General features: G+C 38.3%; 1 protein-coding gene across 3 annotated transcripts in view; it reads right to left on the bottom strand.

Annotated features, from left to right (window-relative positions):
* The window catches only part of LOC129378961 (cadherin-18), a 116,454-nt gene that overhangs the window by 85,448 nt on the left and 7,610 nt on the right, over positions 1-23,396 (bottom strand). Inside the window, exon 2 of one of the 3 annotated variants that reach the window (XM_055059468.1) lies at positions 13,121-13,232. The exons of the other annotated variants lie outside the window; for them this stretch is intronic. The gene's annotated coding sequence lies outside the window, so the exon portion shown is untranslated. The remainder of the gene's footprint in view (positions 1-13,120; positions 13,233-23,396) is intronic. 3 annotated transcript variants of the gene reach the window in all.

The raw sequence follows: 23,396 nt of genomic DNA, 5'->3' as shown, positions 1-23,396 counted from the left end.
GGACTGTGGGGACTTAACTACAAGTCCCCACCCAGTGAGGGGATACACGGCCCCAATGAGCGAAACAGAGCTGAACGAGACAGCTGCTGACCTGAGAGAGAGAATCATGACCCGAATGACAACCAGGCCTCCTCGGCGCCAATTACAACGGCTGAGTGAAGTACCATCAGAAAGTCTCATTGAGAATGTGAATGCAGCATTGAGAACGATCCCTACCAACATCATAACAGAAACCAATGAGCTGATCCTTGAGATACTTGGCTATAAGAGCAACCATGTGACCCAATACCCACCATGGAAAAGACGGTTAGAGGCTAAAATCAAGGTAACAAGGAGCCAACTCCACAAGGGTATAATGAAAAGACCAGTACCCAGAAAGTACAGGCAGATGCCCATACCTGAAGCACTTGAAACTGCCAAACAGAGGCTCCAAGCGTTGGCCAGCCGCCTAAAGAGATACACAAGGGAGAATGAATCCAGAAGGATTAACTGGCTCTTCTCCACTCAACCAGCTAAGGTGTACTCTCAATGGCAGGGTAATAACAACAGAGCAGACCCACCAAGGCTGGAGACTGAACAATACTGGAAAGGCATATGGGAAAGGGAGGCGTCCCACAACAGCAATGCACAGTGGCTGATCTCTCTACGAGAGGACCACAGCAACCTCCCTGAGCAAGCCACGGTAACCATCACTGCGACAGATGTTCAAGAAAGAGTCTCAGGCATGAAAAACTGGACAGCACCAGGGCCTGACATGATCCATGCCTACTGGCTAAAGAAACTCACTGCTCTCCATGAGCGACTGGCAGCCCAAATGAACCAGCTGCTACAAAGTGGGACTCACCCTGAATGGTTAACTGAAGGGCGGACAATCCTAATCCAGAAGGATCCATCAAAGGGTCCAGTCCCACCCAACTACCGACCAAATAACCTGCCTGTCCACAACCTGGAAGCTCATGTCAGGCATCATAGCGGCCAAGATAAGCAAACACATGGATAAACACATGAGCACGGCACAGAAGGGTATCGGTGTAAATACCAGAGGAGCCAAACACCAACTCCTCGTAGACCGCACAGTTGCCCGAGACTGCAAAACCCAACACACCAACCTGTGCATGGCTTGGATCGATTACAAGAAAGCCTATGACTCAATGCCGCATACTTGGATCATTGAATGCCTAGAGATATAACATCAACAGGATTCTGAGAGCCTTCATTGCAACCTCGATGAAGCTGTGGAAAACCACCCTTGAAGCCAACTGCAAACCACTTTCACAAGTGTCCATCAAATGTGGCATATACCAAGGAGATGCTCTGTCCCCGCTACTGTTCTGCATAGGCCTGAACCCCCTCAGCCAAATTATCAACAAGACTGGCTACGGATACCGACTCAAAAATGGGGCCAACATCAGTCACCTCCTCTACATGGATGACATCAAGCTGTATGCCAAGAGTGAGCACTGATCCACACCACCAGGATCTACAGCACTGACATTGGGATGTCATTCGGACTAGAGAAGTGTGGTCGGCTGATCACAAAGAGGGGGAAGGTGATCCGCACAGAAGGAGTCTCACTCCCACAAGGAACAATAGCAGACATAGAGGACAGTTACAAGTACCTAGGTATACCACAAGCAAATGGCAACCTCGATGAGGCCACAAGGAAAGGAGCCACAGCTAAATACCTCCAACGAATAAGGCAAGTCCTGAGAAGCCAGCTCAATGGCAAGAACAAAATCTGTGCGATAAACAGCTATGCCCTGCCAGTAATCAGATACCCTGCTGGAATAATTAGCTGGCCAAAGGAGGAGATAAAAGCCACAGATATTAAGACTAGAAAGCTACTAACCATGCATGGAGGGTTCCACCCCAAATCCAGCACCCTGAGACTGTACACGAGCCGCAAGGAAGGAGGCAGAGGACTAGTGAGTGTGAGAACCACTGTCCAGGACGAAACAACTAAGATCCATAAATACATCAGGGACAAAGCCTCAACAGACAATGTGCTCAGTGAATGTCTCAGACAACAGGGAATGGAGGTTGAGGTGCCAGAGATACCATCATGGGAGGACAAGCCCCTACATGGGATGTACCACCAGCAAATAACCCAAGTGGCTGATATCAGTAAATCCTACCAATGGCTGAAAAAAGCTGGACTCAAGGACAGCACAGAGGCCCTCATCCTGGCCGCCCAGGAACAGGCCCTAAACACCAGAGCAATAGAGGCCCAGATCTACCACACCAGACAAGACCAAGGTGTAGGTTGTGCAAGGAGGGGCCCTGAGACAGTCCAGCACATAACAGCAGGTGCAAGATACTGGCAGGGAAAGCGTACATGGAGCGACATAACCAAGTGGCAGGCATAGTGTACAGAAACATCTGTGCAGAATATGGACTGGAAACCCCGAGATCAAAGTGGGAAACACCCCAAAGGTGGTGGAGAACGCCAGAGCTAAGATCCTGTGGGACTTCCAGATCTAGACAGACAGAATGGTAATGGCGAACCAACCAGACATTGTCGTAGTGGATAAACAACAGAGGAAAGCCGTTGTGGTAGATGTAGCAATACCAAGTGATTGCAACATCAGGAAAAAGGAGCACGAGAAACTGGAGAAATACCAGGGCTCAGGGAAGAACTGGAGAGGGCTGGAAGGTGAAGACCACAGTGGTGCCTGTGGTCATCGGGGCCCTCGGGGCAGTAACCCCAAACTGGAGCAGTGGCTACAACAGATCCCAGGAACAACATCAGACATCTCAGTCCAGAAATGTGCAGTCCTTGGCACAGCCAAGATACTGCGCAGAACCCTCAAGCTCCAGGCCTCTGGTAGAGGACCCGAGCTAGAGGATAAGAACCACCGAGGTGGGTGAGAAGGGAATTTATATATATATATATATATATATATATATATATATATATATATATATTCTATATATATATATATATATATATATTTATATATATATATATATATATATATATATATATATATATATATATATATATATATATATACTATATATATATATATATATATATATATATATATATATATATATATAGTATATATATATATATATATATATATATGTACTGCTAAAAAAACAAAGGAAACACTCAAACAACACAATATAAGTTCAAGTAAATCAAACTTCTGTGAAATCAAACTGTCCACATAGAAAGCAACACTGATTGACAATCAATATCATCTGCTGTTGTGCAAATTGAATAGACAACAGGTGGAAATTATTTTCATATTTATTCCATTCATTCAGATCTAGGATGTGTTATCTGAGTGTTCCCTTTATTTTTTTGAGCAGTGTATATATATCATCCACTATAAAGCACACTAAATCTTTTTAGACTGTGGCAGGAAGCCGGAGCACCCGGAGAGAAACCTGCAAACTACTTAGAAAATTGAATTACAAAATATTTTTTATTCGCACAGGCTATCTTTTAGGACTATGGGAGAAAGCCAGAGAAGCCATGGAGAAAATGCAAACCCCAGGCAGACAGAACCCAGGCTGGGTTTCAAACCAACAGCAAGAGTGCTCCCAACTGAGCCACCGTGCAACCCTGATGTTTCATTTGCTGAATGTATTTTTTGTTCACACCTCAGAATTTAGAGAGACCAATAAGACAGACATGTTTTTAGACAGTGGGAGGAAATCGGACAGCCCGAAGAGAAACTTCAGACGTCATTTAAAATTCCAATAAAAAAAAAAAAAACACGGAAACACAATAAAAAAAAGCCAAGAGAGAGATATGTAAATTACCAGCCCAGCAAGAAACAACACAAGGAAATACCATGCATAACAAAAAATAGAAAAACAACTTTGGCATTATATTCTCCCAGAAAGTTTCTTCTATTTTGCTGTACAAATTTTCTGTCTGACTCTCTCATTTCTCCTCCCTCAAAATGGCCGCTTGGTTTGTTTTCTGCACTATTTTCTTTGACCAAATTTAGAGGTTGTGTCTGCTCTCGAAAACCGTCTTTATCATTTCGGAGAGGAGTGGAAGGAGAAATAGGTGTGTCGGATTCCTCTGCTTTCGTTTGCTTCTCATAAAGGTAAATAAAACCCCTTTCACACATGTCTCTGCAGGATTTATCTGTAGAGAGGACATTCTCATCTACCACCTTTAAAAAACCGTTGTCCTCGAATCAAATAGTTGTAGAAGTGAGCTGATTTATTGTCACCACAAATGACAGACGACAGACGGTATAACTCGGTTCCACTTTCTCCTGGAACCTCCATGAACAGTTTGGGAAATACAGGGTGTCTTCTTTTGACCCAGTGTGGCAGAAACAGGACTAAACATATTATCGCTCAAGCAGTTTTTCCGAGTTAAGCCTGACTTGCAGTTGGAACAACAAGGCTGCCCAAACAAACTTACCCAGTCTCTAAAAAGCGAAGCAGTGTCGTTGAGTAATTTTGTGGATGGAAGCACAACAACGAGGCCATTCGTCAACAGCTCTAAGAAGGACGTCTCACATATACTACAAGTGTTTTCAAAGTACATTTCCTGATCAGTGTTCCCACCGTACGAGTCCAGCCAGACAAGCACCAATTCCACTAAACACAAAATCTCAAACTGTTTTCCCATCTCCGATGACGGTTCTCTCTCCCTTAGCTCCATTAAAATGGGGTAGATGTCCGCTGGGGTAAAGTGTCGTCCTGGCTCGTGGACGGCGGTGTGAATCAGATTAGCACAGTTCGGGATACGCGAAGCCTCTTTAAATAGTTTCTTCTGCGCCAGACACCGTCTGGTGATGCTTAGGTTGAGAATGCTCTGAAATCCAGCACTCATCCAGCTGTTATTGAACTGGTTTGCAAATCTGCAGATGTCTGTCTCCGTCTGTCCCATTATCATTTGCTCCTCAATTATAGCCTTCCCGTCCGGGTCCGTTTGGTTCTGAGGGACAGTACAAAGGAGTTTCTCCCAAAAGTCTGAGGATGAAAAACTATCCCCTCCGGGAAAATGTTGAGTTTCTGGCCACAGAGCAAACTGACCCAGCCGGGGCAGTTTGCTCTGAGGGAACCGCTAAATGTCTGTTCCCAATATCTCCCACAGTGCTCTGACCTTGAGTGACACTTCATCCAAGTCATTTCCAGGGAGGAAATGATCAAAAAGTTTCTGCATACCCGTTGTGACCAGGTATCCAACTCCAAATCCAATAGGAAAAATTAAGGGGTACATTTCTGAAACTCTAAAAATCTTTGTCCGACAAAGCTGGGTATCACAAACTTGTTTGGATCCTAACTGACCATGAACTTAGTCACACGCATTTAAGGTCTCATAGGCTATCATGACCTCACAGACCTCTGTGATGACCTCATGAGGTCATCATAGATGTCATGAATGACACTGGAGTTCCTGTGCAAGGTCTTGCTTCTGATCGTTGCTATGGAAAAAAATCAGACCAATTCTGCATGACTCAAATTAAAAATGAAAATGAAATTATATATATATATATATATATATATATATATATATAATATATATATATATATATATATCCAGCCTGTTAATTGTTGTTAAGTTGCTCCACACTAATATTATATCAGTTACTTTTACTTACTCTATGTTATTTAAATTGACTGTAATGCAATAATAGCACACTCACATTTTGTGATAACATTCGTATTAGCACTAGAGAAAATGGATGAACTATTTGTAAATAGGAACAAATTAATCAGTTATCTGTATTTTACAATAAATTTGACTTCAGTTATGCTTTTTTCTTCATGAAGGCATTTAGAAGATAAAGTTTTTTTTGCTAATCTATCAGTGAAATCTCAGCCATTTGCACTTCAGTATTCGGAAAATCACCTCTTGCCTTTCTGCAAAACACAATTCAAAATTTTAATGGGAAATGTATCTGCTCGCATTTTTTTGTTGATCACATCCAAAATGTTTTTATTTTTAAATGCAGGTTTTATAACTACTGCAGCTAACAACATTTAGCATCATGTTAGATTTAGCATCATGTTAAAATCCTTACTCCAATTTTCTCCACTAACTGGCTTTCTTTAATTACTTTCGGTTTTCTGTGACAGTATTAGAGACAACATTTATTGATAGCTATAAAAATCACAATACAAATCCAAGAGTTTTGAAGAAATGTCATTAGGGAATTTTAATTTTCAACTTTTTTCTCTTCCTGCAGAGGGATTTAACTGCTGCTTTGTTTGGTCAGATATGCTTCAAGGCAACACTTGATAACACTTTAATACGATGAAACAGGGACAATAAAAACCCACTGCCTTCATTACAAAATAAAAATTAGAGTAAAAAAAAAAGTAGAAAGTGCTACAAAGGTGTTTATGTCCCATATTAATAGGATGTCGCACAGTTTTAAATGGCCCTCTTGAAGCTGAGAGCACGGAGCAGCAGCTTTAAAGGGATTACAGAGGCATGTATTTGATATTTAACAGGATATTGGTGCTGAAAGACTTCAACATTTCTCCTGCTCGCTATCTCTTTTAATACACGCGACAAGATTAAAGGGGAAAAGCCGCAAAGTAGCAATAATGAAACTTTTGATTGTTACACACTTTGAAGAATAATTATTAAAATATTTTCAAAGAAAATAAATATGTTTTACAAACCACATGGATTAGGATATGCTTAGAACCCTTTGACTAATCCAAATGTTTCTAATACCTACAAGCTAATGATGTAGCTGAGCAGGATGAACTTATGGTTGCTGGCCATGTTGACTGAAAGTGATGGATAAAAGCAACAATCTAAACGTGTAATCTGGGAGACAATGCTCATCTGCATGCACAGTTTTACTTCTTTCACTGAAAATATATATAAAACCCCAAAGAGAATACTAATGAAGCTGTTGAAACATTCATCTGTATGAATGTTTGTTCTTTTGATTGTATCACAAAGACTTGTTGAGACATTTGTGGCACCTCAGTGAGTAACAACAAGATTCGCTTTTCCACTGGTTTCACTTCGGCCTCCTGGGGCTCTCTTCAATCAGTCTCCTAATTGTCTGATTATCATGCTGATTCGAAGCAAAATACATTTCAGGGAGCCGTGAAATCAACAGCATCTGGCTCTATCAACAAAAATAATTTCTCGCATTCCCGATGACGATAATGATATTGTTTCGAGCGGGGCCCGTCGCTCATGCCGTGTTTGCGCACAGTATATGCAGAGTTAAACAAGACGGGTCATGATGTGGGAGCTGAATCTCAGACGTGGTACAATTATGCGCTCATGTAATTTAGCTTGAAATTGGGTGTGCTAACTTCATTACACAAGGTTAAAGTCAGAATGTAATTTTGAAAAATTCTGATATGACAGGTTTTACTTTCTAGTATAAAACAAATGAGTCAGATTAGTAAAGTCATAATTGATTCTTCTTATCTCATCAACACTTTTGCACAAGAGAAACTCAAAGCAGCAGGATCTTTTTTCTTAAGCAGTGATTGGGCAAGAGGACAGAGGACGAGCCACAAGTCCATTTCAGGGAAATATAGACACACACCACCTACACACACTCATACCTAAGGTCAATTAGAGCAACCAAATGACCTCAAATTTATGTTTTTGCACCGACTCTCGCTAGTAGGTTGCATTTCCTTATGATTTATTATCTTTTAACATCATTAGCAAAAATCTGATCCCTTTCCAATAATTTAATGCACAGCCTCTAAAGTGGTAACAACACTCTTCAATCTGGAAGTTGTTACTGAAGGAAAAGTAAGCAAAAGATTAATTTATGAGCCCCTCTAGACTCAAACATGAAGCCAGAAATAGATGACAGGATGTGCTTTGGACATTAGCTTCTGTGGTTAGCTCATGTCCATACGGTTTCTACTGTGCATATTAAAGTATATTTGGGGTTCAAATAATTAATATAGGCAGTTTTAAGTATTAGTGGCGATGGTCCTAACCTCTACCTCCATCTCAGTAGAATCTATTTAGAATAAAAGTTTCAGGCCAACAAAGACAGCGTAAGAATATCGTGACAGTATTAGCTTCTGTATTTGGAGTTTTCAGAAAACATTGCAAAACGTGGTGTTTTGTTTCTCAGATTGGCCCTCAATGATCTTTTATACCTAAACTAAAAACTTGACTATGCACTGAAACAAACTGGTATTGTGATAAACATAGAAGCTTTAAAATGGTGAATAAATATATAGCATCTGTATGACATGCTGACCTTTACCGTGACCATGATCTAAATCAATAGGAACTACAAAAACATCACATTAATTAATATTTTTGTCTCAGGAACATTTCTTATTTAGAATATTGTAACAGTTTTGTTTCCCTATTTTCTCCTTCCTTGCTATTTGAGTTTTCTGTTCCTGCTCCAGCCCCCTTGTTTACTTACTTACTGTACTCAAGCTCAGCAAAACATCTTCTGAGACTGCAGGCAACAAACAATCCTTTGTAAACAGGCACAAAATGCTTTATTTCTTCCCTTCTGGTTAGGTGAAAAGTCAAGATGCTGTTTGGCTGCGGCCGCCTCTCTGCGGCTGACCCTCATTGTTCCGAGAACGGAGCAGAGGCCCAGCGATGCATGCTTTGATCCGGCTGGTAAGCTTGACATCAGCAGAAAGTCAGAGCCGTTAAAATCGAATGCGCTATTAGCAGAGGGGGCGAAACATTAGCTGTTTGCAGCAGGCGACAGGAGCTCACACTGCCTCTGAGCCCGACTGGATCAGGAGCCTTTCTTTTGTTTCTTTAAACATCTCATCCTGTGTATTGAAGTGACTGATTATCAGCAGGACCTATTCACTCTACTTCTGGTCTCTGGGTACTCTTAAATCTGTTAACATAACCATTGAAATCCCCAGTAAAGTTTCTCAACAGATACACTGTCTTGGAAAGCATGAAAACCTCTTGAATATATTCTTATACCAAATTTATGCATGAGACGTTTTTTTTTTTTTTCCTTCAAATTTAGAACTTCAACATCAGAGAAGATAAAAATATTTGTTTTTGGGAGACATTTTACTTCTCCATGGTCATGTGGTTTTTATTTAAGCTACAATACTTTTTCTATGTTGGTCAAAAAGTTCAAATATCTGTTTGGTGTTTGTGGAAACCTGCACTTGATAAGACACTCTTTCAATTGACTTTTGTTGTTCCAATCCATAAAGTACAAATTTAATGTGCATGACTTATTCCAATCTCCTGAATTGATTTGCACTGGATTTTTATTAGAGGCATCAAAAGTAAAAAGAACAGAATGCAAAAGCACTCAACACTTTTCAAGTTTTTAGTTGACGTTTTAACTTTTAAATTTATATTTTATTTCACAACTATGCACTACTTTATATTGGCCTAGCAGAAAAAAAAATCAAGTAACATACACCAAAATTTGGAAATACAACATTACAAATTGTGCATCAAATAATTTTGCAATCTCTTAGTCATTAACTAAAGTTTACAGACTCAAAAAAGTCCATGAAAAACCAACACATTCAGAAAAGTAATTAAACCAAAACTGCACAATAAATATATACATTTTGCATTTAAATGAATAAAGAAAGATCCTTCATTGTCCATAATTATGTTTTTGCCAAAGCTCTTCAAGTGGCAGAGTTTTAGCTTTGTTATTGCATTTTAGGCAATAAAATGTTTATTTTCTTTTGAAAACAAGGAAATGATTAATTTGCATCTTTTGTTATATTTTAATACTGTATTAAAATTGAGTAGAATATGCCAAATTCTAGATTCAATTAATTGATTAACTGGCAATAATCTATGTCTATAATAATTGTATAATATATATTGAAGTATTTTATTCACCTAAAATACTTTTATTTAGTTTCAACAGTACCCAATGAGACAAACTCCAGCCTGTATCTGGTGGTTTTGATTTGGGAAGAGAACATCTGTGGCCAGAACGAAGCAGCTGGCAGATACCGAAAGTTAGACCGACATAACAGGATTTTATGAACCTAAAATATTTTAATGAGGCTGAGCGTTTGGGTTTACTCCTCTCTGATGAAGCATCTCATGCTCTGGTTTGGAATCACTCTCCTTTTTTTATAGGAGAGTGATTCCAACCCGCGGTGAGGGCAGTCAGATTTTAAAGCTAAAGATACTGTCAATATGTTTTGCACATTTAAAAAATAATAGTCTACATTAATCTTTAATCCCCTCAAAATTCGCTGCGTTTCCATGTTTTTGATTCATGGGTGTCTCAAATTGTCCCGATTTAAACTTCAAGTCCAAAAACCTCAACAGGCTGAAGAAAAAGGTTAAGTTTGGAGGTAAAATATGGACAAAAAAACACACAAGTTTGCAACATACTCAGAGGGGAATAAAGAACCATTTTACTGTTGTTTACATGTGTTTCTAAATGAATCCCAAGAGCCTCATCAGGTTGATTGAGATTTTCCCACATGATGACAAAAAGTCCAGAACTGTCACAAGATGTTCAGTTTCAGATTAATTTGTCATCCCTGAAGGTCTGTGAATTCAGCTGCTTGTAAAAGCTTTAGACACTGAATCCCTGGACAGAGGTATGAAAGATGAAGGTTGTTGCTTGTTTTAATAGAAAAAGTTGTATAGATGGAGTATATTTGTTTCTTTTTCTGAAACCTTGGTCATGGAATAATCTTCAGAGCATACAAAAGCTGAATGTTTTCATGTCTCTGGGGAAGTTTAAAGAGTTCATAAGAACAAAATCAGAGCTACTGCTATTCTTAAGGCAGACGTTGCACTTCTATTAATTTGATTATTATTAAATTTGTACATTTCCTGTGTATTTTGACTTTATTTTAATCCTCCTTAGCTTGTAAATCTGCAAATGAAAGTACCACTGCATTGTCAGTTAAGTTGTAGTATCTCTTAATGTGTTTTTTGTGCACTTAAATGTGAAGAAATCTTGTTATGTTTATAAAGTTTGTGCATCACCTATTTTCATTCTGAATATTTAATGTATTTTCCAGGCAGAGCGTCGTTTTCCAGCCAAATCAAGCAACTGTGTTACCTTCAGTTGTTAAAAATGCTGTATGCTATGTATGACAATAATAAAAGTGAGATTGGTTTTATTTACTCAACATTACATAAAGAAAATGAGTTTATGTATTATTTGAACATAAAACTTGCATTGAAATAAGTGATCAAATGACTTAACAGCTTGTAAACAACCTTTATTTTATATGAATATCTTTTTTCCCCACAGACATTTCCAGCAAGACTGACCAAAGTGCTGAACAGACATCAAATAAAAGGTTCAAACACATAAAATATATTATATACAAGTTGGCAAATAAAATGACTTGTTGGGTGAAGTGCCAATGAACATGAGGTTTTATGAACTAAATTAGTTTCTGGTGTTGTATTCATTTCAGCTCTTTCTTTTCTCACATTTTTCCTGGAATTCAAATAGTTTTTCTCAGTTCTCTTGATTATGCGTAGCAGTTTGTTAGTTTATTCAGCGCTAAAATATAAATCACTCCACTTTTGCCATTCCTCTCGGAATCAAATGCAGCAAAATGGCAGAGCTTCTGATTTTCTGACAAACGACACCGTCGTCTTTTACCATAACTGTGGAAATACGTTTGATTGATCGGAAACGGCTCTATAAATAGGCGCTTCCTGCCGGCAGACTCGTGGATGCTTTGACCTAGCTCTGTAGGTGAAAGAAAGCAGATTAGTGTGATCAGCTTCACAAGCGGGGCAATCCTCTAACTGTGCAACACACCCTGGAGGCTCCACAAAATTGAAGGAGACACATAGTTTGGAGAGCAGTGCCAGCAGTTTAGAAGTTCAGCCAACCAGAGTCAATACTTCCACAATGTCATCTCACTGAAACAAGATAAAAGAACAAAGCAGAATAATCCCAGGTCAGTTATTCTAATAAACTAGATAAACGGTTAAAACTCTTTTTTTTTCTCCTGGTCACCTTCTAATATCTTGAAGAAACAAAACTGCAGGATTCTTTAAACATATAAAGCCAATTCAGATACAGTGGAAGGGAAATTATTTGATTTTCAGCAAGATTTCTAAGGTTTTAAATAAAATCTTTGATCTCATTTTTAAAATGCCAAAATAAAATCGGGTGCAACCAAACACCATCAAAGACACTCGGGCTGCGACTGATGATTGTTGTATCGATAATTCTGATTAATCAATTAATCGAAAAAAGAAATTGGGAAGTTTTGCTGAATTTTTCATTTAACCACAAACCTACTCAGTTGACAATTGTTTGCATCATTGTTACCTCATGTTCAATCAAATTGTTTCAAAATTCTAATAAAGATTAAAGTCAGAGTTATTTTTATAAGGGTCAGTATGCTAATGACCAGCACAGTTTGTTTGTAAAATAAATTCAGATTACAAATTTTTACAAATATTTTTTTAAATGTTTTTGCATTACAAAAACTCAAGCAAGCCATTGTAGAAAATCTCACTTGCTTGAACCGTGCAGCTTCAATGCACCAAAAGCTCCATTCACACCTGACATTAACATGCGCCGCGGGTCATAGGATCACGCAGGGGACGGCTCTAAGTATGTCAGTTCACACTTGCCATTAGAATGTGTCTGCATCCGTCTCAAGTGACCACTTGTGATCAGATCTCATTTCCCCACTCTATATGCAAATAAACACATAGCCTGACTGACACACTGGAATATAAAGCACCGCCAGCTGTGGGCAACAAACAGGACATTATTATGTCTCGTGCACAGTCCTAAATTACATTCATTGGCGTATTAACGCAGATTAGGGTCTTTAAATGAACACATGTCAAATTACCAACTGTAGTTTAATCACACATTAGCAAAAAGTTCTTTAGTTCTTTAGTGGAGGCTGAAAAATAAAACTTCATTCTGGTTGATGTTGGTTTCTTTTGTCTTTAGTAGATTGAAAAAGTCATAAAATTCCCAATCTGGATCGTACAAGGTAACTTTCCTGTCTATTATATACCCACAGAATGTGTTCAGCTTTTAATGTGTTTTTCTGTATTTGACCAGCTTTGAAGTTCTTTTCTGTATTGAAGTACTCAAGGGCAGAAATACAGATATATAGCGCATAATATAGACATGTAGGTTTGACGCCGCAGGCATCGCTTCAATAATGACGAATTAAATTACAGATATGTGTCCATATAGAGAACGCAGCACCTCGTTTGACTCACGGTTAGCATGGCTGGATCACAGCAGGGGGTTCTTCGGTGGATTCTCAGAGGGGGGTTCTCTGTAAGAAGCTTGGCGTCGTGCCTGGGTGGGTTTCCTCCATCTACAGCCCCCCTGCCAATTTGAAGAAGATACTTTTTTTTGTACTTCTAAGTTTTTTTAAGTTTTATGAACATCTTTTGTGGTTTCTCTAAACAAGAACTGGGCACACAAGCTTGAATTTATAGTGTGTTTTGAAATAGAAGTAGAAGTATGCTTTATTTTACAATGGGTTCCAGCAGGGTTAGAAATAGACACACAGGCTGAAATATAATATATACACATTTATATATTTACACCTCCTAGTCTCTGAATGTCACCATAACACAATCCTTCTCCATAATGTCTTTTTATACCTAAAACTGGACCACAATTGAGTAGATGTGAAGCGTATTCAGCAGGAGCTGCACTAAAAATAAAACTTCCAATCGAAACATAAAAATTCAGACTGATATATTGGAAGTGCTTCATTTTCCACTTCTATGTGACTTTATCAAGTTTTTCCAAATGCCTTACATCACCTCCATAGTTCTCCAATTTGATGTAAAAGTAGTTAAAGATTTCCTAAGCTCACTTTCCAACACCTGCACGGCTGGAATTTTGCTCATATTATACAAGCACAGGATGGTGGGCACAAAATTACATCTAATAATCATGAACTGGCTCTATGCATGTCACGGCACAGGGCCTGTCTTCTTGTCAGATCTAGATCTGAGGATCCCAGACTTTCTCCTTGCCTAATATTAGGAAGGTGAAGCAGGATTATATTTCTGGGTACAGAAAGTACACTTACTTAAGAAATTATTTTAAAAAAGAGTGTGCCTGTTGATAAAAAGTAGACTATCATCCAAGTTGGTGTGTGAACAGTGAAAGACGACTTTTTATAAGTTATGAGACAAGATACATACATAGACAATAAAAAAAAGTATTTTTCTCATTAACGTCAAACAAAATTAAGAATTTCTTGTTTTACGTCAGTTAGGAATACAAACGACCAATGTGTGTGATTTCTTTTCTTCTGCTGAAATCAGACATTTAAAAGTTTTCATGGAAACATTTTGGGAAAGGGAAGATGATGATGCCATGGATGTTTTAAAAGAATCTTTAAGGTAATTTTTAACAACTCTAGATTCCTCAAGGTGTCAGATTCATCTGCACGAATAATTCAATGCAAGAAAACGTTCTGGGATCGCCCGGGCATTGCACCGTTCAGGAAGGAAATGGGTCCCGTTCTGGTCTGAAATGATCGTCCCTAAGGGAATATGAACAGATGATGATGTCTCTTAAGGACAACAAAGTCCATGTTTTGGCATGGCCATCACAAAGGACTATTCTGTTAACAGTTTTCACATGGTGTCATGCTCTTCAGAAAGCGGTCCACTACATAAACCTATGTATTCCTGTAAAGCGTGCCAGAAACAGCGAGTTGGTAAGCCTTACATCATTTTCATTCAGTCAATTTCACTGTAAAAGTGGTCATGGGTGCTGTGTGGTGGACTGCACAAACAGACAAGGATGCAAACCAAACTTGTTATTTTAACGTAAACCTTTTGATGAGGTAAGAACAGAGAAGGACAGCAGCTGTCAATCATAAGGACTGGCAGACATCTGCGTATTCACAGCAAACACTTTTTACAAGGTAAGACAATTAACATTCATATCCTTTATAAGAATGATTAGTAAGATGCAAATAACATTAAATTATGGAGAAGGTACGTGTCTAATCATTAGTAACCATGGAGAAAATGCCCCACCATCATGTAGCCTAGCAAACTGGTGAGAATCTAGACTTTTTTAGACTATTTAAAAGTCGGCAATTTGATCCAATCAACACATCAGGAGGAAGAAGGCAAGGGTCGGTTTCTAAGCTAGCTATTTTCAACTTTTGTAAACACTGCTGACCACAAGAGCCCCAACTATGTCTGGTACTTCCACAGACAAATTAGCTCGACTTAAACAAGTGGAAGCCATGGCTATGCTGGCAAAAACAATCTCAGTTCTCCCATGCAAAACTCCCTTCCCTCACTTCTGGCATCCATCATGACACCTTGCATGATGAAGTGATGTAGTTGCAAAGGGTCAATAGTTAGTTTGTGAGCAGATCTGTGTGAGCAATGTGGCTCAATTACACCATTTCTGTTTGGAGAAACGAGGCAGAATTTCTCTAAGCTGTGGTGAGAAGCTTGACAACGGATATCAAAACTGTTTGACCCGAGTCATACAGTTTAAAGGGCAATTCTACCAAACATTAAGTAACTTTAGGTACATTTTTAACTTTAAGGAAAGTTAGAATTCTAATGTCAGACGGTTAGAAAGATGCATTTCTGTTGTTTTAACAAAGTATGTACATAACTGTTTTCAGCTGTTCCTATACAGAAATATAAATGAAAAAAGTTTGGGCCTTGCATTTCAGTCTTTTTTCAACCCCTGCAGTGAACTACAATAAATAAAAATCTTGTTCCAAAACTCAGAATAGCCTTGAAGGTAATTAAACCACTTGCAGTAAGGACTCCCACAGAGTCATGAGGAGAAGACGGCATCTCCGTCACCCCCTCCCACCATCCTTCCCAAAGTCAACAATAACTCGTCCTTCCGCTACACTACTCTCCAAATACCATCTGTTCTAATACTCAGCTATGATTACCTCAAAACAAAGACATTCCTCACGTGAACCAGCAAAACTAAGCTTGGCATAACTGGAGATGTTTCCATCTCCTTGTGTTCTACATGCCAACCTAAGAGAATACAAGAAACTTCTTTATATCAGGAAATGTGTTTCTGTTGTTTCTTTTTCTCCCTTCGTGTTTAATTAGAAAACATGCCTGTACTCCTCAACCCCCACTATATGTTGTTTGGCTGCCTAATGAGAACTGGGTAGAAGATGGAAAATACCCCATCTGTTGTGTGTTCAATGGCTGGATTCTTGAGCTGTCATCATACAGCAGGAGCGCTGGGATGGAGCAGACAGCACCCATCTGCTGGCCACAGCACAATAAAAAAAACAACAAATCACAGTTTTTCAGCTCTCATCACCGTCATCACTCTCCACGCTAAGTGCAGAGGTGCCACAAAACATTTAGATGAGGGTCCATCAACAGTAGACAGCATTGACATATGCCTGAACGCAAGTCTTCCAGCCAGCTGAGTATTGCAGTTGTCAGTCAGAATGCTGATGATCTAATGAATCAGGCTTTTGTCAGATGAAAACAAAACGCTTCTCACAATTCAATGCGATGGACAGCCTGGGGTAATTATTGAGCAGCAGCAGTCGCTGTCTTGATGCGATTCAAGCATGTAGAAAGTAGCTGCATTTAAGTTTTATTTAAAATGAAAATATTGAATATTGTTGCAATTATGTTGCAATGTAGTTTAATAGGAAAGAAGAAAGACATGCAGCAAATGTCACCAGGCAGGATTGAACCTGCAACCATCCCCACGAGAACTAAGGCCTCAATATGTGGGTTGTGCTTTTTCCCCTGCGCCGCCACAGTGACTCAAACCACACAGTTTAAAACAAATATCCCTGATGCTGACAAAATGCAAACTTCTGACTTCACATTAAGTTCCCAAAAAATATATTACTATGTTTTCTGGCATTTATCTGGTAATTCTGATTTAACCTCAGAAGGTGAGGAAAAAAAGTAAATGTGTCTTTTTTTTTTCAGTATACATTAACTTCTGGTTTTAACTGTAAAATCTATACATAGTTTGGCAAGAATTGCAGACACTTCAGCTGCTCTCTATTTTATAAATATGGCCTTGCTCTGTATCCACGTGTACAATGTTATAGCTGTTACTTTTTGTAATACAAATGACCTAAATTGGACTTCATCTAAATTATCTAAATTGCTTTACTGACGTGATGTGACAGAAATAGCAAATGAATGCTCATACTACAGCAAAAGCACAGTCACATTTGTGTAGGTGTAACGTTAACTGAGATTAACGTTACTCATTACAGATGAGTAGCTCCTGATTAATCCACTTTTAAAGTCTGAATAAGCAGAGCATCATTTTACTCACAATCATTGTTTTTAAGTTTAAAGAAATGATACCAAACCTGATCACGGTCATTGCTGTTTGTTTCTTATTTAATATCTCATATTAAAATGGAAAAAGAGCAAATACTTAAAATTATCGTTGATAGTTAATTTAATTACGATTTTGCAATAATTTCACAGATGCCTGTAACACACTGAAAACTCATGAACTCACAAAATGCTCATTCCTGTCTCCCACACAAACGTATAAAGAAGCTGCAGATGGCGAGGCGCCGTGGAGTACAGACTGTATCCTTGAAACATTAGAGCACATTAATCAAGAAAATGGTGGGGACCGCAGATCTGGACTTGTAAAAATGAAAATACATGCAGTGTTTGTTTTTGTTTTGTTTTTTTGCAAGAAAGTATGCCAATTAATTTAGTTTACAAATTGTTTTGTTGCTTTCAATAGGGAATATAAATGTATCATCTAAATGCTTCCCATGGAATCTCAATCTGTGGCATTTTGGAATCATTTCATAGGATTGGTAAAAACAAGCCTTTTGCTTCATACAGAGGCCCGGGTCCTTGGCTACTGAGAAACGATTGCTTAGTGGAGGATGGACTGTGTTAAAAGTTTTAAATTTGACCAAATCACTAATATTTATAACATGAATGTTCACTTCCTCTGCTGCCAATGCGAGAACCACAGACAAATTAAAATAGCAAAATCATTCACAGTTTCTTCTGTTCACTGATTGGTCTGGTAGAAAGTCTACTGGAGGGAATCCAGTTCAATTGGAGAAAGCTCTGATGGAGCTGTGAAGAGTGGTACTGGAAAGATACTTTCCACTGTGTGTTTTAATGCATATTTGGTGTTTGTAAAATAGAACCACAGGCAAATTACAACTAGGCAGTTATAAACTGTTTCAAGCATTCACAAGTCTCAGGTCTTCATGCGTGGTTGTGGTCTGCAACTCCTCACTGTACACTGTATTATTACACCCCAGAAGTCCAGTATTATAACACTAACTATTCAGTTTCCGGCAACCTTCATTTGTTTACAAAGAACCACCCACATGTCGACTTTTGAATTCCTTTCTTAATGAAATCAACCTGGAAAGAGCAAGATCATCATATTTAAGCAGCAGCAATTAAACACATGAATGGCTGACTGATTAATCACAGTTACACTTTTGGCAAGTTTTCCATCAATCCACTAATCAGCAAATTACAGATTTCAGAAATGCTTGACTAAATGTCGTGCTATTGGGATTAATGTCGTCCCTTGCCAAACAGAACAAAAGACAAAGACACAAGGTGGATTCAGGATGGTAATATATTCATATCACCTCCAGCACTGGGCCTCTCCTCCTGTTTGAGAAGTCTAAATTCAGGTTGAGGCCACTGGGGTTTGGCAGAATTCACACTTTCAACAAATGCTAAAACACAAGGAGCAGGTGGGTTTTACAATGAGGAAAAAGCATCTGTGCTCTCATCCACGAAGTGGGGCCGCAGCTATTCGCATTCGCATTTCATACACAGATAAGTTTTCCTTCTCCCTGCCAGGTAGGTTCCCACATGAGTGGATGAAGTGTGAGAGATCTGGGGGTTTCACAGACGCTTGTTTCTTTGCTTTTCAACGGCCCACAGCAACTCGTGTAAGTGTGTGTGGGGGGCTGTTAGGAGCAGCAACAGACAAATATGCTTCATCGTCCAAATAAAAAAGAAGCTGGTGAGACACACACAACCGAGACGAAGCTGCAAGTGAAAGGACAGTTTACCAAGGGAGTCGTGTTGATAAATTTGATTCAAACCTTTTAATCCAACTTTGAAAGCTTTTAAAAGCGGAAATTCAAAGAGTTTTATTGCTTTCTCCTTCACTACAGTTTTCATTATCCTGAGTCTTCAAGTATTTTCTTTCACTGTTACTTTGAGTTTGATTGAAATATATTTCGCCTCTATTCATTATCTTGAGTTCTGTTAGATTTGAATTGTTCTTTTTGTAGACTTTAGTTGATCTTTTGTTTGACACACTGTTTTAACAATTATTCTCTGCATCCAATGTATTTTTTTTACAACTGGGAGGAGCTGATTACCATCTCAAAAGCTCAAATAGTATCTGAACTACAATACAAAATCCCAGTGGAGTTGAAACAGAGAGGAACAACTTCAAAACCGTTTCTTCATTTGCTCATAATGGAGCACCAAAACCAGATGAAGTCGATTATCAGTGCTCGCCAGCAATTGACGTCATCCAATACATGCTATGGTGAAATATCGTCCGCGTCCCTTAACTGAGCTGTTAGCATCCCAAGAGACTCCTACTTTCTTCAGTCAATGCGATTTTGCAGATTTGTTGCAAAACTAATTGCTGTTGGAAATCCTTCCAACATTTCCATCCATGATAACACTGAAGATATTTGGATGTTACAAGTTACAATAACATTTAATTTTCTTTTTAAGTTAAATAAAGTAGCTTTGAATTGCTACAACTGAATTGAATGTCAATTTCTTCACATATTCCTCATTGCCCAAATTTTAGCCTATTTTTAAATCTTAAAAACAACCCTTCAAAACGCCATCAAAAGAATAGAAAGAAATGGCAAACAACTAATTTTAACCACAACTGGCAAAGAAAAGAAGTGACTGGAGCATGCCAAAGTCAACCTCTCTGTTGAATGAACAATCAACTCATTTGTGCTCTCAATGCACTTTGTGACCTTCAGCATTCTGGACACTAATCTGCATCAGGTGTAGATACCTGTGCAATGAGTCACATAGAATACATTAGACAAAAGTTATTGCACTGCAGATGTCCTTTGCACACATATCATTAGTTTAGTGTAAAACAAACGTGTATCTTGTTTATATATAGCATAGAGATGTGAGAAGTATTCCCAAGGTTATCTCTAAATGTTTTTTTCGACATTAGACTATAATGGAATGCTAATGAGTAATATTAATATTAAATAGCAATCACATAATTTTAGTACAATAGTAGAAATTGGTAAGTCTGCTCACAGGTTTCAAGTGTCCAACACTGATGATAAATGATAGATGATAAATAATTGCTGAATATTTAAACATGAATAACTAATTACTAATAGACTATTTTCTTTATACAAAAGATTTTCAGTCTTCTTAATTTCCAGTGAAGAAAGATGCCAACAGCCTACAGATATTTTTTTTTAAACAAATATGACTTATTTTTTGGATTGTTAGATTAAATAATTGTGTTTACTTTATATTATTTCTCAAATTTTTCATTTAAGTGAAACATTTTCTGACACCAACGTATCACATAAAACCATTTTAACATCGAAAATGATTTTATAGTGAGTTTAGAATCTGGCTGCTGGCACGGGACTGTTGACTTGTTTCCCTCTAATTGCTTTCTGAGATTCATTCTGATACACAGAGAGCAATTTGACACTTTGGAACATGATCTGACAGTCTGGCAGCAGCTACCGAGTACAGTAAAGCCCTTGGGGTGAGGAAGTGGGCAGATGTTGCAAAGTGAATAGTGCAGTCACAATTTTGGAAGCTGTTCCAATGAAATCTGATTATGTACTGCACATCTTTATGGAGCGTGAGCAGCAATAGTAATGCACTAAATTTTATTGTTGTTTTACACTATGGATGAAACAATGTGAATTATTATGGTGTAAATATGTATGGAACGCTACAATGACATAACTTACAATGTGAAAGAATATTAATTTGAGTAACACCTAACAAACTTTAGTGGATTTTATTAGGATTTTATGAGACAGAAAGATGAATAAATCAGAAGTGAAAATGTTGCATTGCTTTAAAAATATCTTCAAACAAAAATCTGATGTGTGAAATATATTTATATTTATATATTTTAAAGCTCTACAGCTGCCTCAAACTGGCTGCATAATTATTAGCTGACAATCTGCTAATATTTGATTTTTTAAATATATTATTTTATCATACACCAGTAACAGTGACAGCAGAAGGCGAGTTTACAGTGGATGCATTGAACTAGGAAGGACAGGTGCTATTCAAGATTTGGAAGGTGCTCTTGCAGAATAGCTTCTCCTGTACTGGTTTATTGTTTAGGTAAAACGGTTAAACTTCTGCCATGTGTTTGCTAAGAGCACTGCATGTAAATGTACCTTTCTCTGCAATTACACCAGCCAGTCTTTGGGGATCTGACGCTACTAGCTTTTCACTTCCTTCTTTGTAAAATGGGTGTGAAGAAAATGATCCGGTCAACATGACGTTTCGAATTAAGGACTGTGTTTTCAGGATAATGTGTTAGCTTTCTTCTAAACACCTAGCATGTTAGAAATTATGCAAAGCTGGAGTATAATTAGGTTAAAAGCAGCATGTTGCATGTGGAGTGTAGATATTATTTTCAAGAAATATTTTAAAAGCCAGCTCATTCCAGTTTAACAGGATGCCTTGCTTTTTAATGAGCAATTACATAAAATACCAAGTTTGTGTTAAAACTGTTGTCAAAAGTTGACGATTATTTTTCTTACTGTCTATGACACATAAATCTACATAAGTCTTCGAGCTGGTGAGTTGGAAATGGATCTAAATTCCTAAGCATTCCAGAAAATAATGGCTTTAGCATTGAATATATTCTTTGCTGCAAGTATTCAAGTTGCATTGAAATTCCGATGGCCGTCTTAACTGGAGCGGACAGCCCCCCACGGCTTGCCTCTCATCCACCGCAAATCTGCAAATCACTATGGATGCCATGTCCATCACCTCCTCACCTCCTCCTCTTTCTTATGAGGCACTGGCATGGTCCAATTAACATCCCAGCGATGCATTGTGAAGGGTGAGCCGGCCTAGCAGGCGTGCAGCACACTAATGTTTTATCAGTGTCACGCATCTGGGTTTCTCTTTGGACTGCGACACTGACAACTACCTGACACGACTCCCCCCCTTCCACCCAGTCAAGACTCTACACAGCTTCTAAAATAGACTCTATAAAGTAATATATGCAGGGAATGTAAATTAAAAAGCCACTCTGCTGCTGTTCCACAGTGGAGAACGTGTGAAAACATGTTTTGCACTGTTGTTTTATTCAATCCCTGTCATTTTATGTTCACTCCAATAATGTCCATCAGCATGCTTTCACTCTATTCTGCTGAGCTCTCCTCCAGCAAACTGCTGAATATCTGCCACCCCATTCTGTGTGATTTGCTGACTACAAATGTGTAAATGAAATGCCTGAAGCTTAAAATGTAAATCTGGTGGGGGGTAAGTGTGATACGAGACGCACCCAGGTGACTAGAACACAGCTCTTCCATAAAAAATATAAAGCTGAGGCACCCAGAGTGAGACCAAAAGGCATTAACCATCAACCCGACGCTTTAAAGCAGAGAACAAAAATGAAGCACTTTGAGGCAGCCCCCAGGATGCCAGACACAAACGCACAGCGATTACATAATGACAGTTCATCCTTTACAGCTATTTAAAAAAAGTCAACATCTCTGAGCAAACACTCACAAATGGGAGTTGGAAATCCAGACCCTCTAATAGAGCATTAACTATTCATGCAGCATATTGGCAATCAAATGGTTCTGTTTTCATATTCCGCAAAGTCATTCTTCCTCTAAAAAAAGGGAGCAAAAATGCAGAGGGAATAAGCTCATATCCATCAAACTGGAAAATATATCTTCTGTAGTTTTATCATATATAAAGCTATTCAAACATTTTGAATCTCTAGGTGAAAATACGACTTTTCAAAAAAATCTTATTTTATGTTGACTCAAATGAAGATGAGCAATCGGTTTCCTGATGCCACAAGGTCAAAGCCAAAACCAACACGACGCCTCAAGATGGTGCTGAAGCATCTTCAGGTACAAGTGGTTCTTAAACTAAGAACCTTCAGATTTCCAAGTACTACATGGACAGGAAGTCAAGCTTTAATTTTCCATGTTGTTTAAAATTTTCAGTCCTGTGAATAAACAATTTTACTATGATGAATAAATTACCATTTCTGGAGACCAACACGTGAGGATAGTGACATTTATTCCACTTGTAATATCTAAAACAGCATCTATTTGTGGCTAAGAATATATAGATTTACCTATTTGTTTGATTTTTCTGTGGAACACAATGTTTAGATATTCACAGAAAATTTGCTTGTTGATGTTTTTTTTTTTTGGTAGAGACCATCTGTTATAAAGAATTCACATCTTGGGAACCTGAACTACCTAAACAAAACACTATTTAACACCCTATCGGGAGCAGTTTGCCATCCAGCCATCAT

The sequence above is a fragment of the Poeciliopsis prolifica genome, unplaced genomic scaffold, assembly GCF_027474105.1.
Source record: "Poeciliopsis prolifica strain line A6 unplaced genomic scaffold, Auburn_PproV2 SCAFFOLD054, whole genome shotgun sequence".
NCBI classification, from domain to species: Eukaryota; Metazoa; Chordata; class Actinopteri; order Cyprinodontiformes; family Poeciliidae; genus Poeciliopsis; species Poeciliopsis prolifica.
This window is presented reverse-complemented; position numbering and strand designations above follow the sequence as displayed.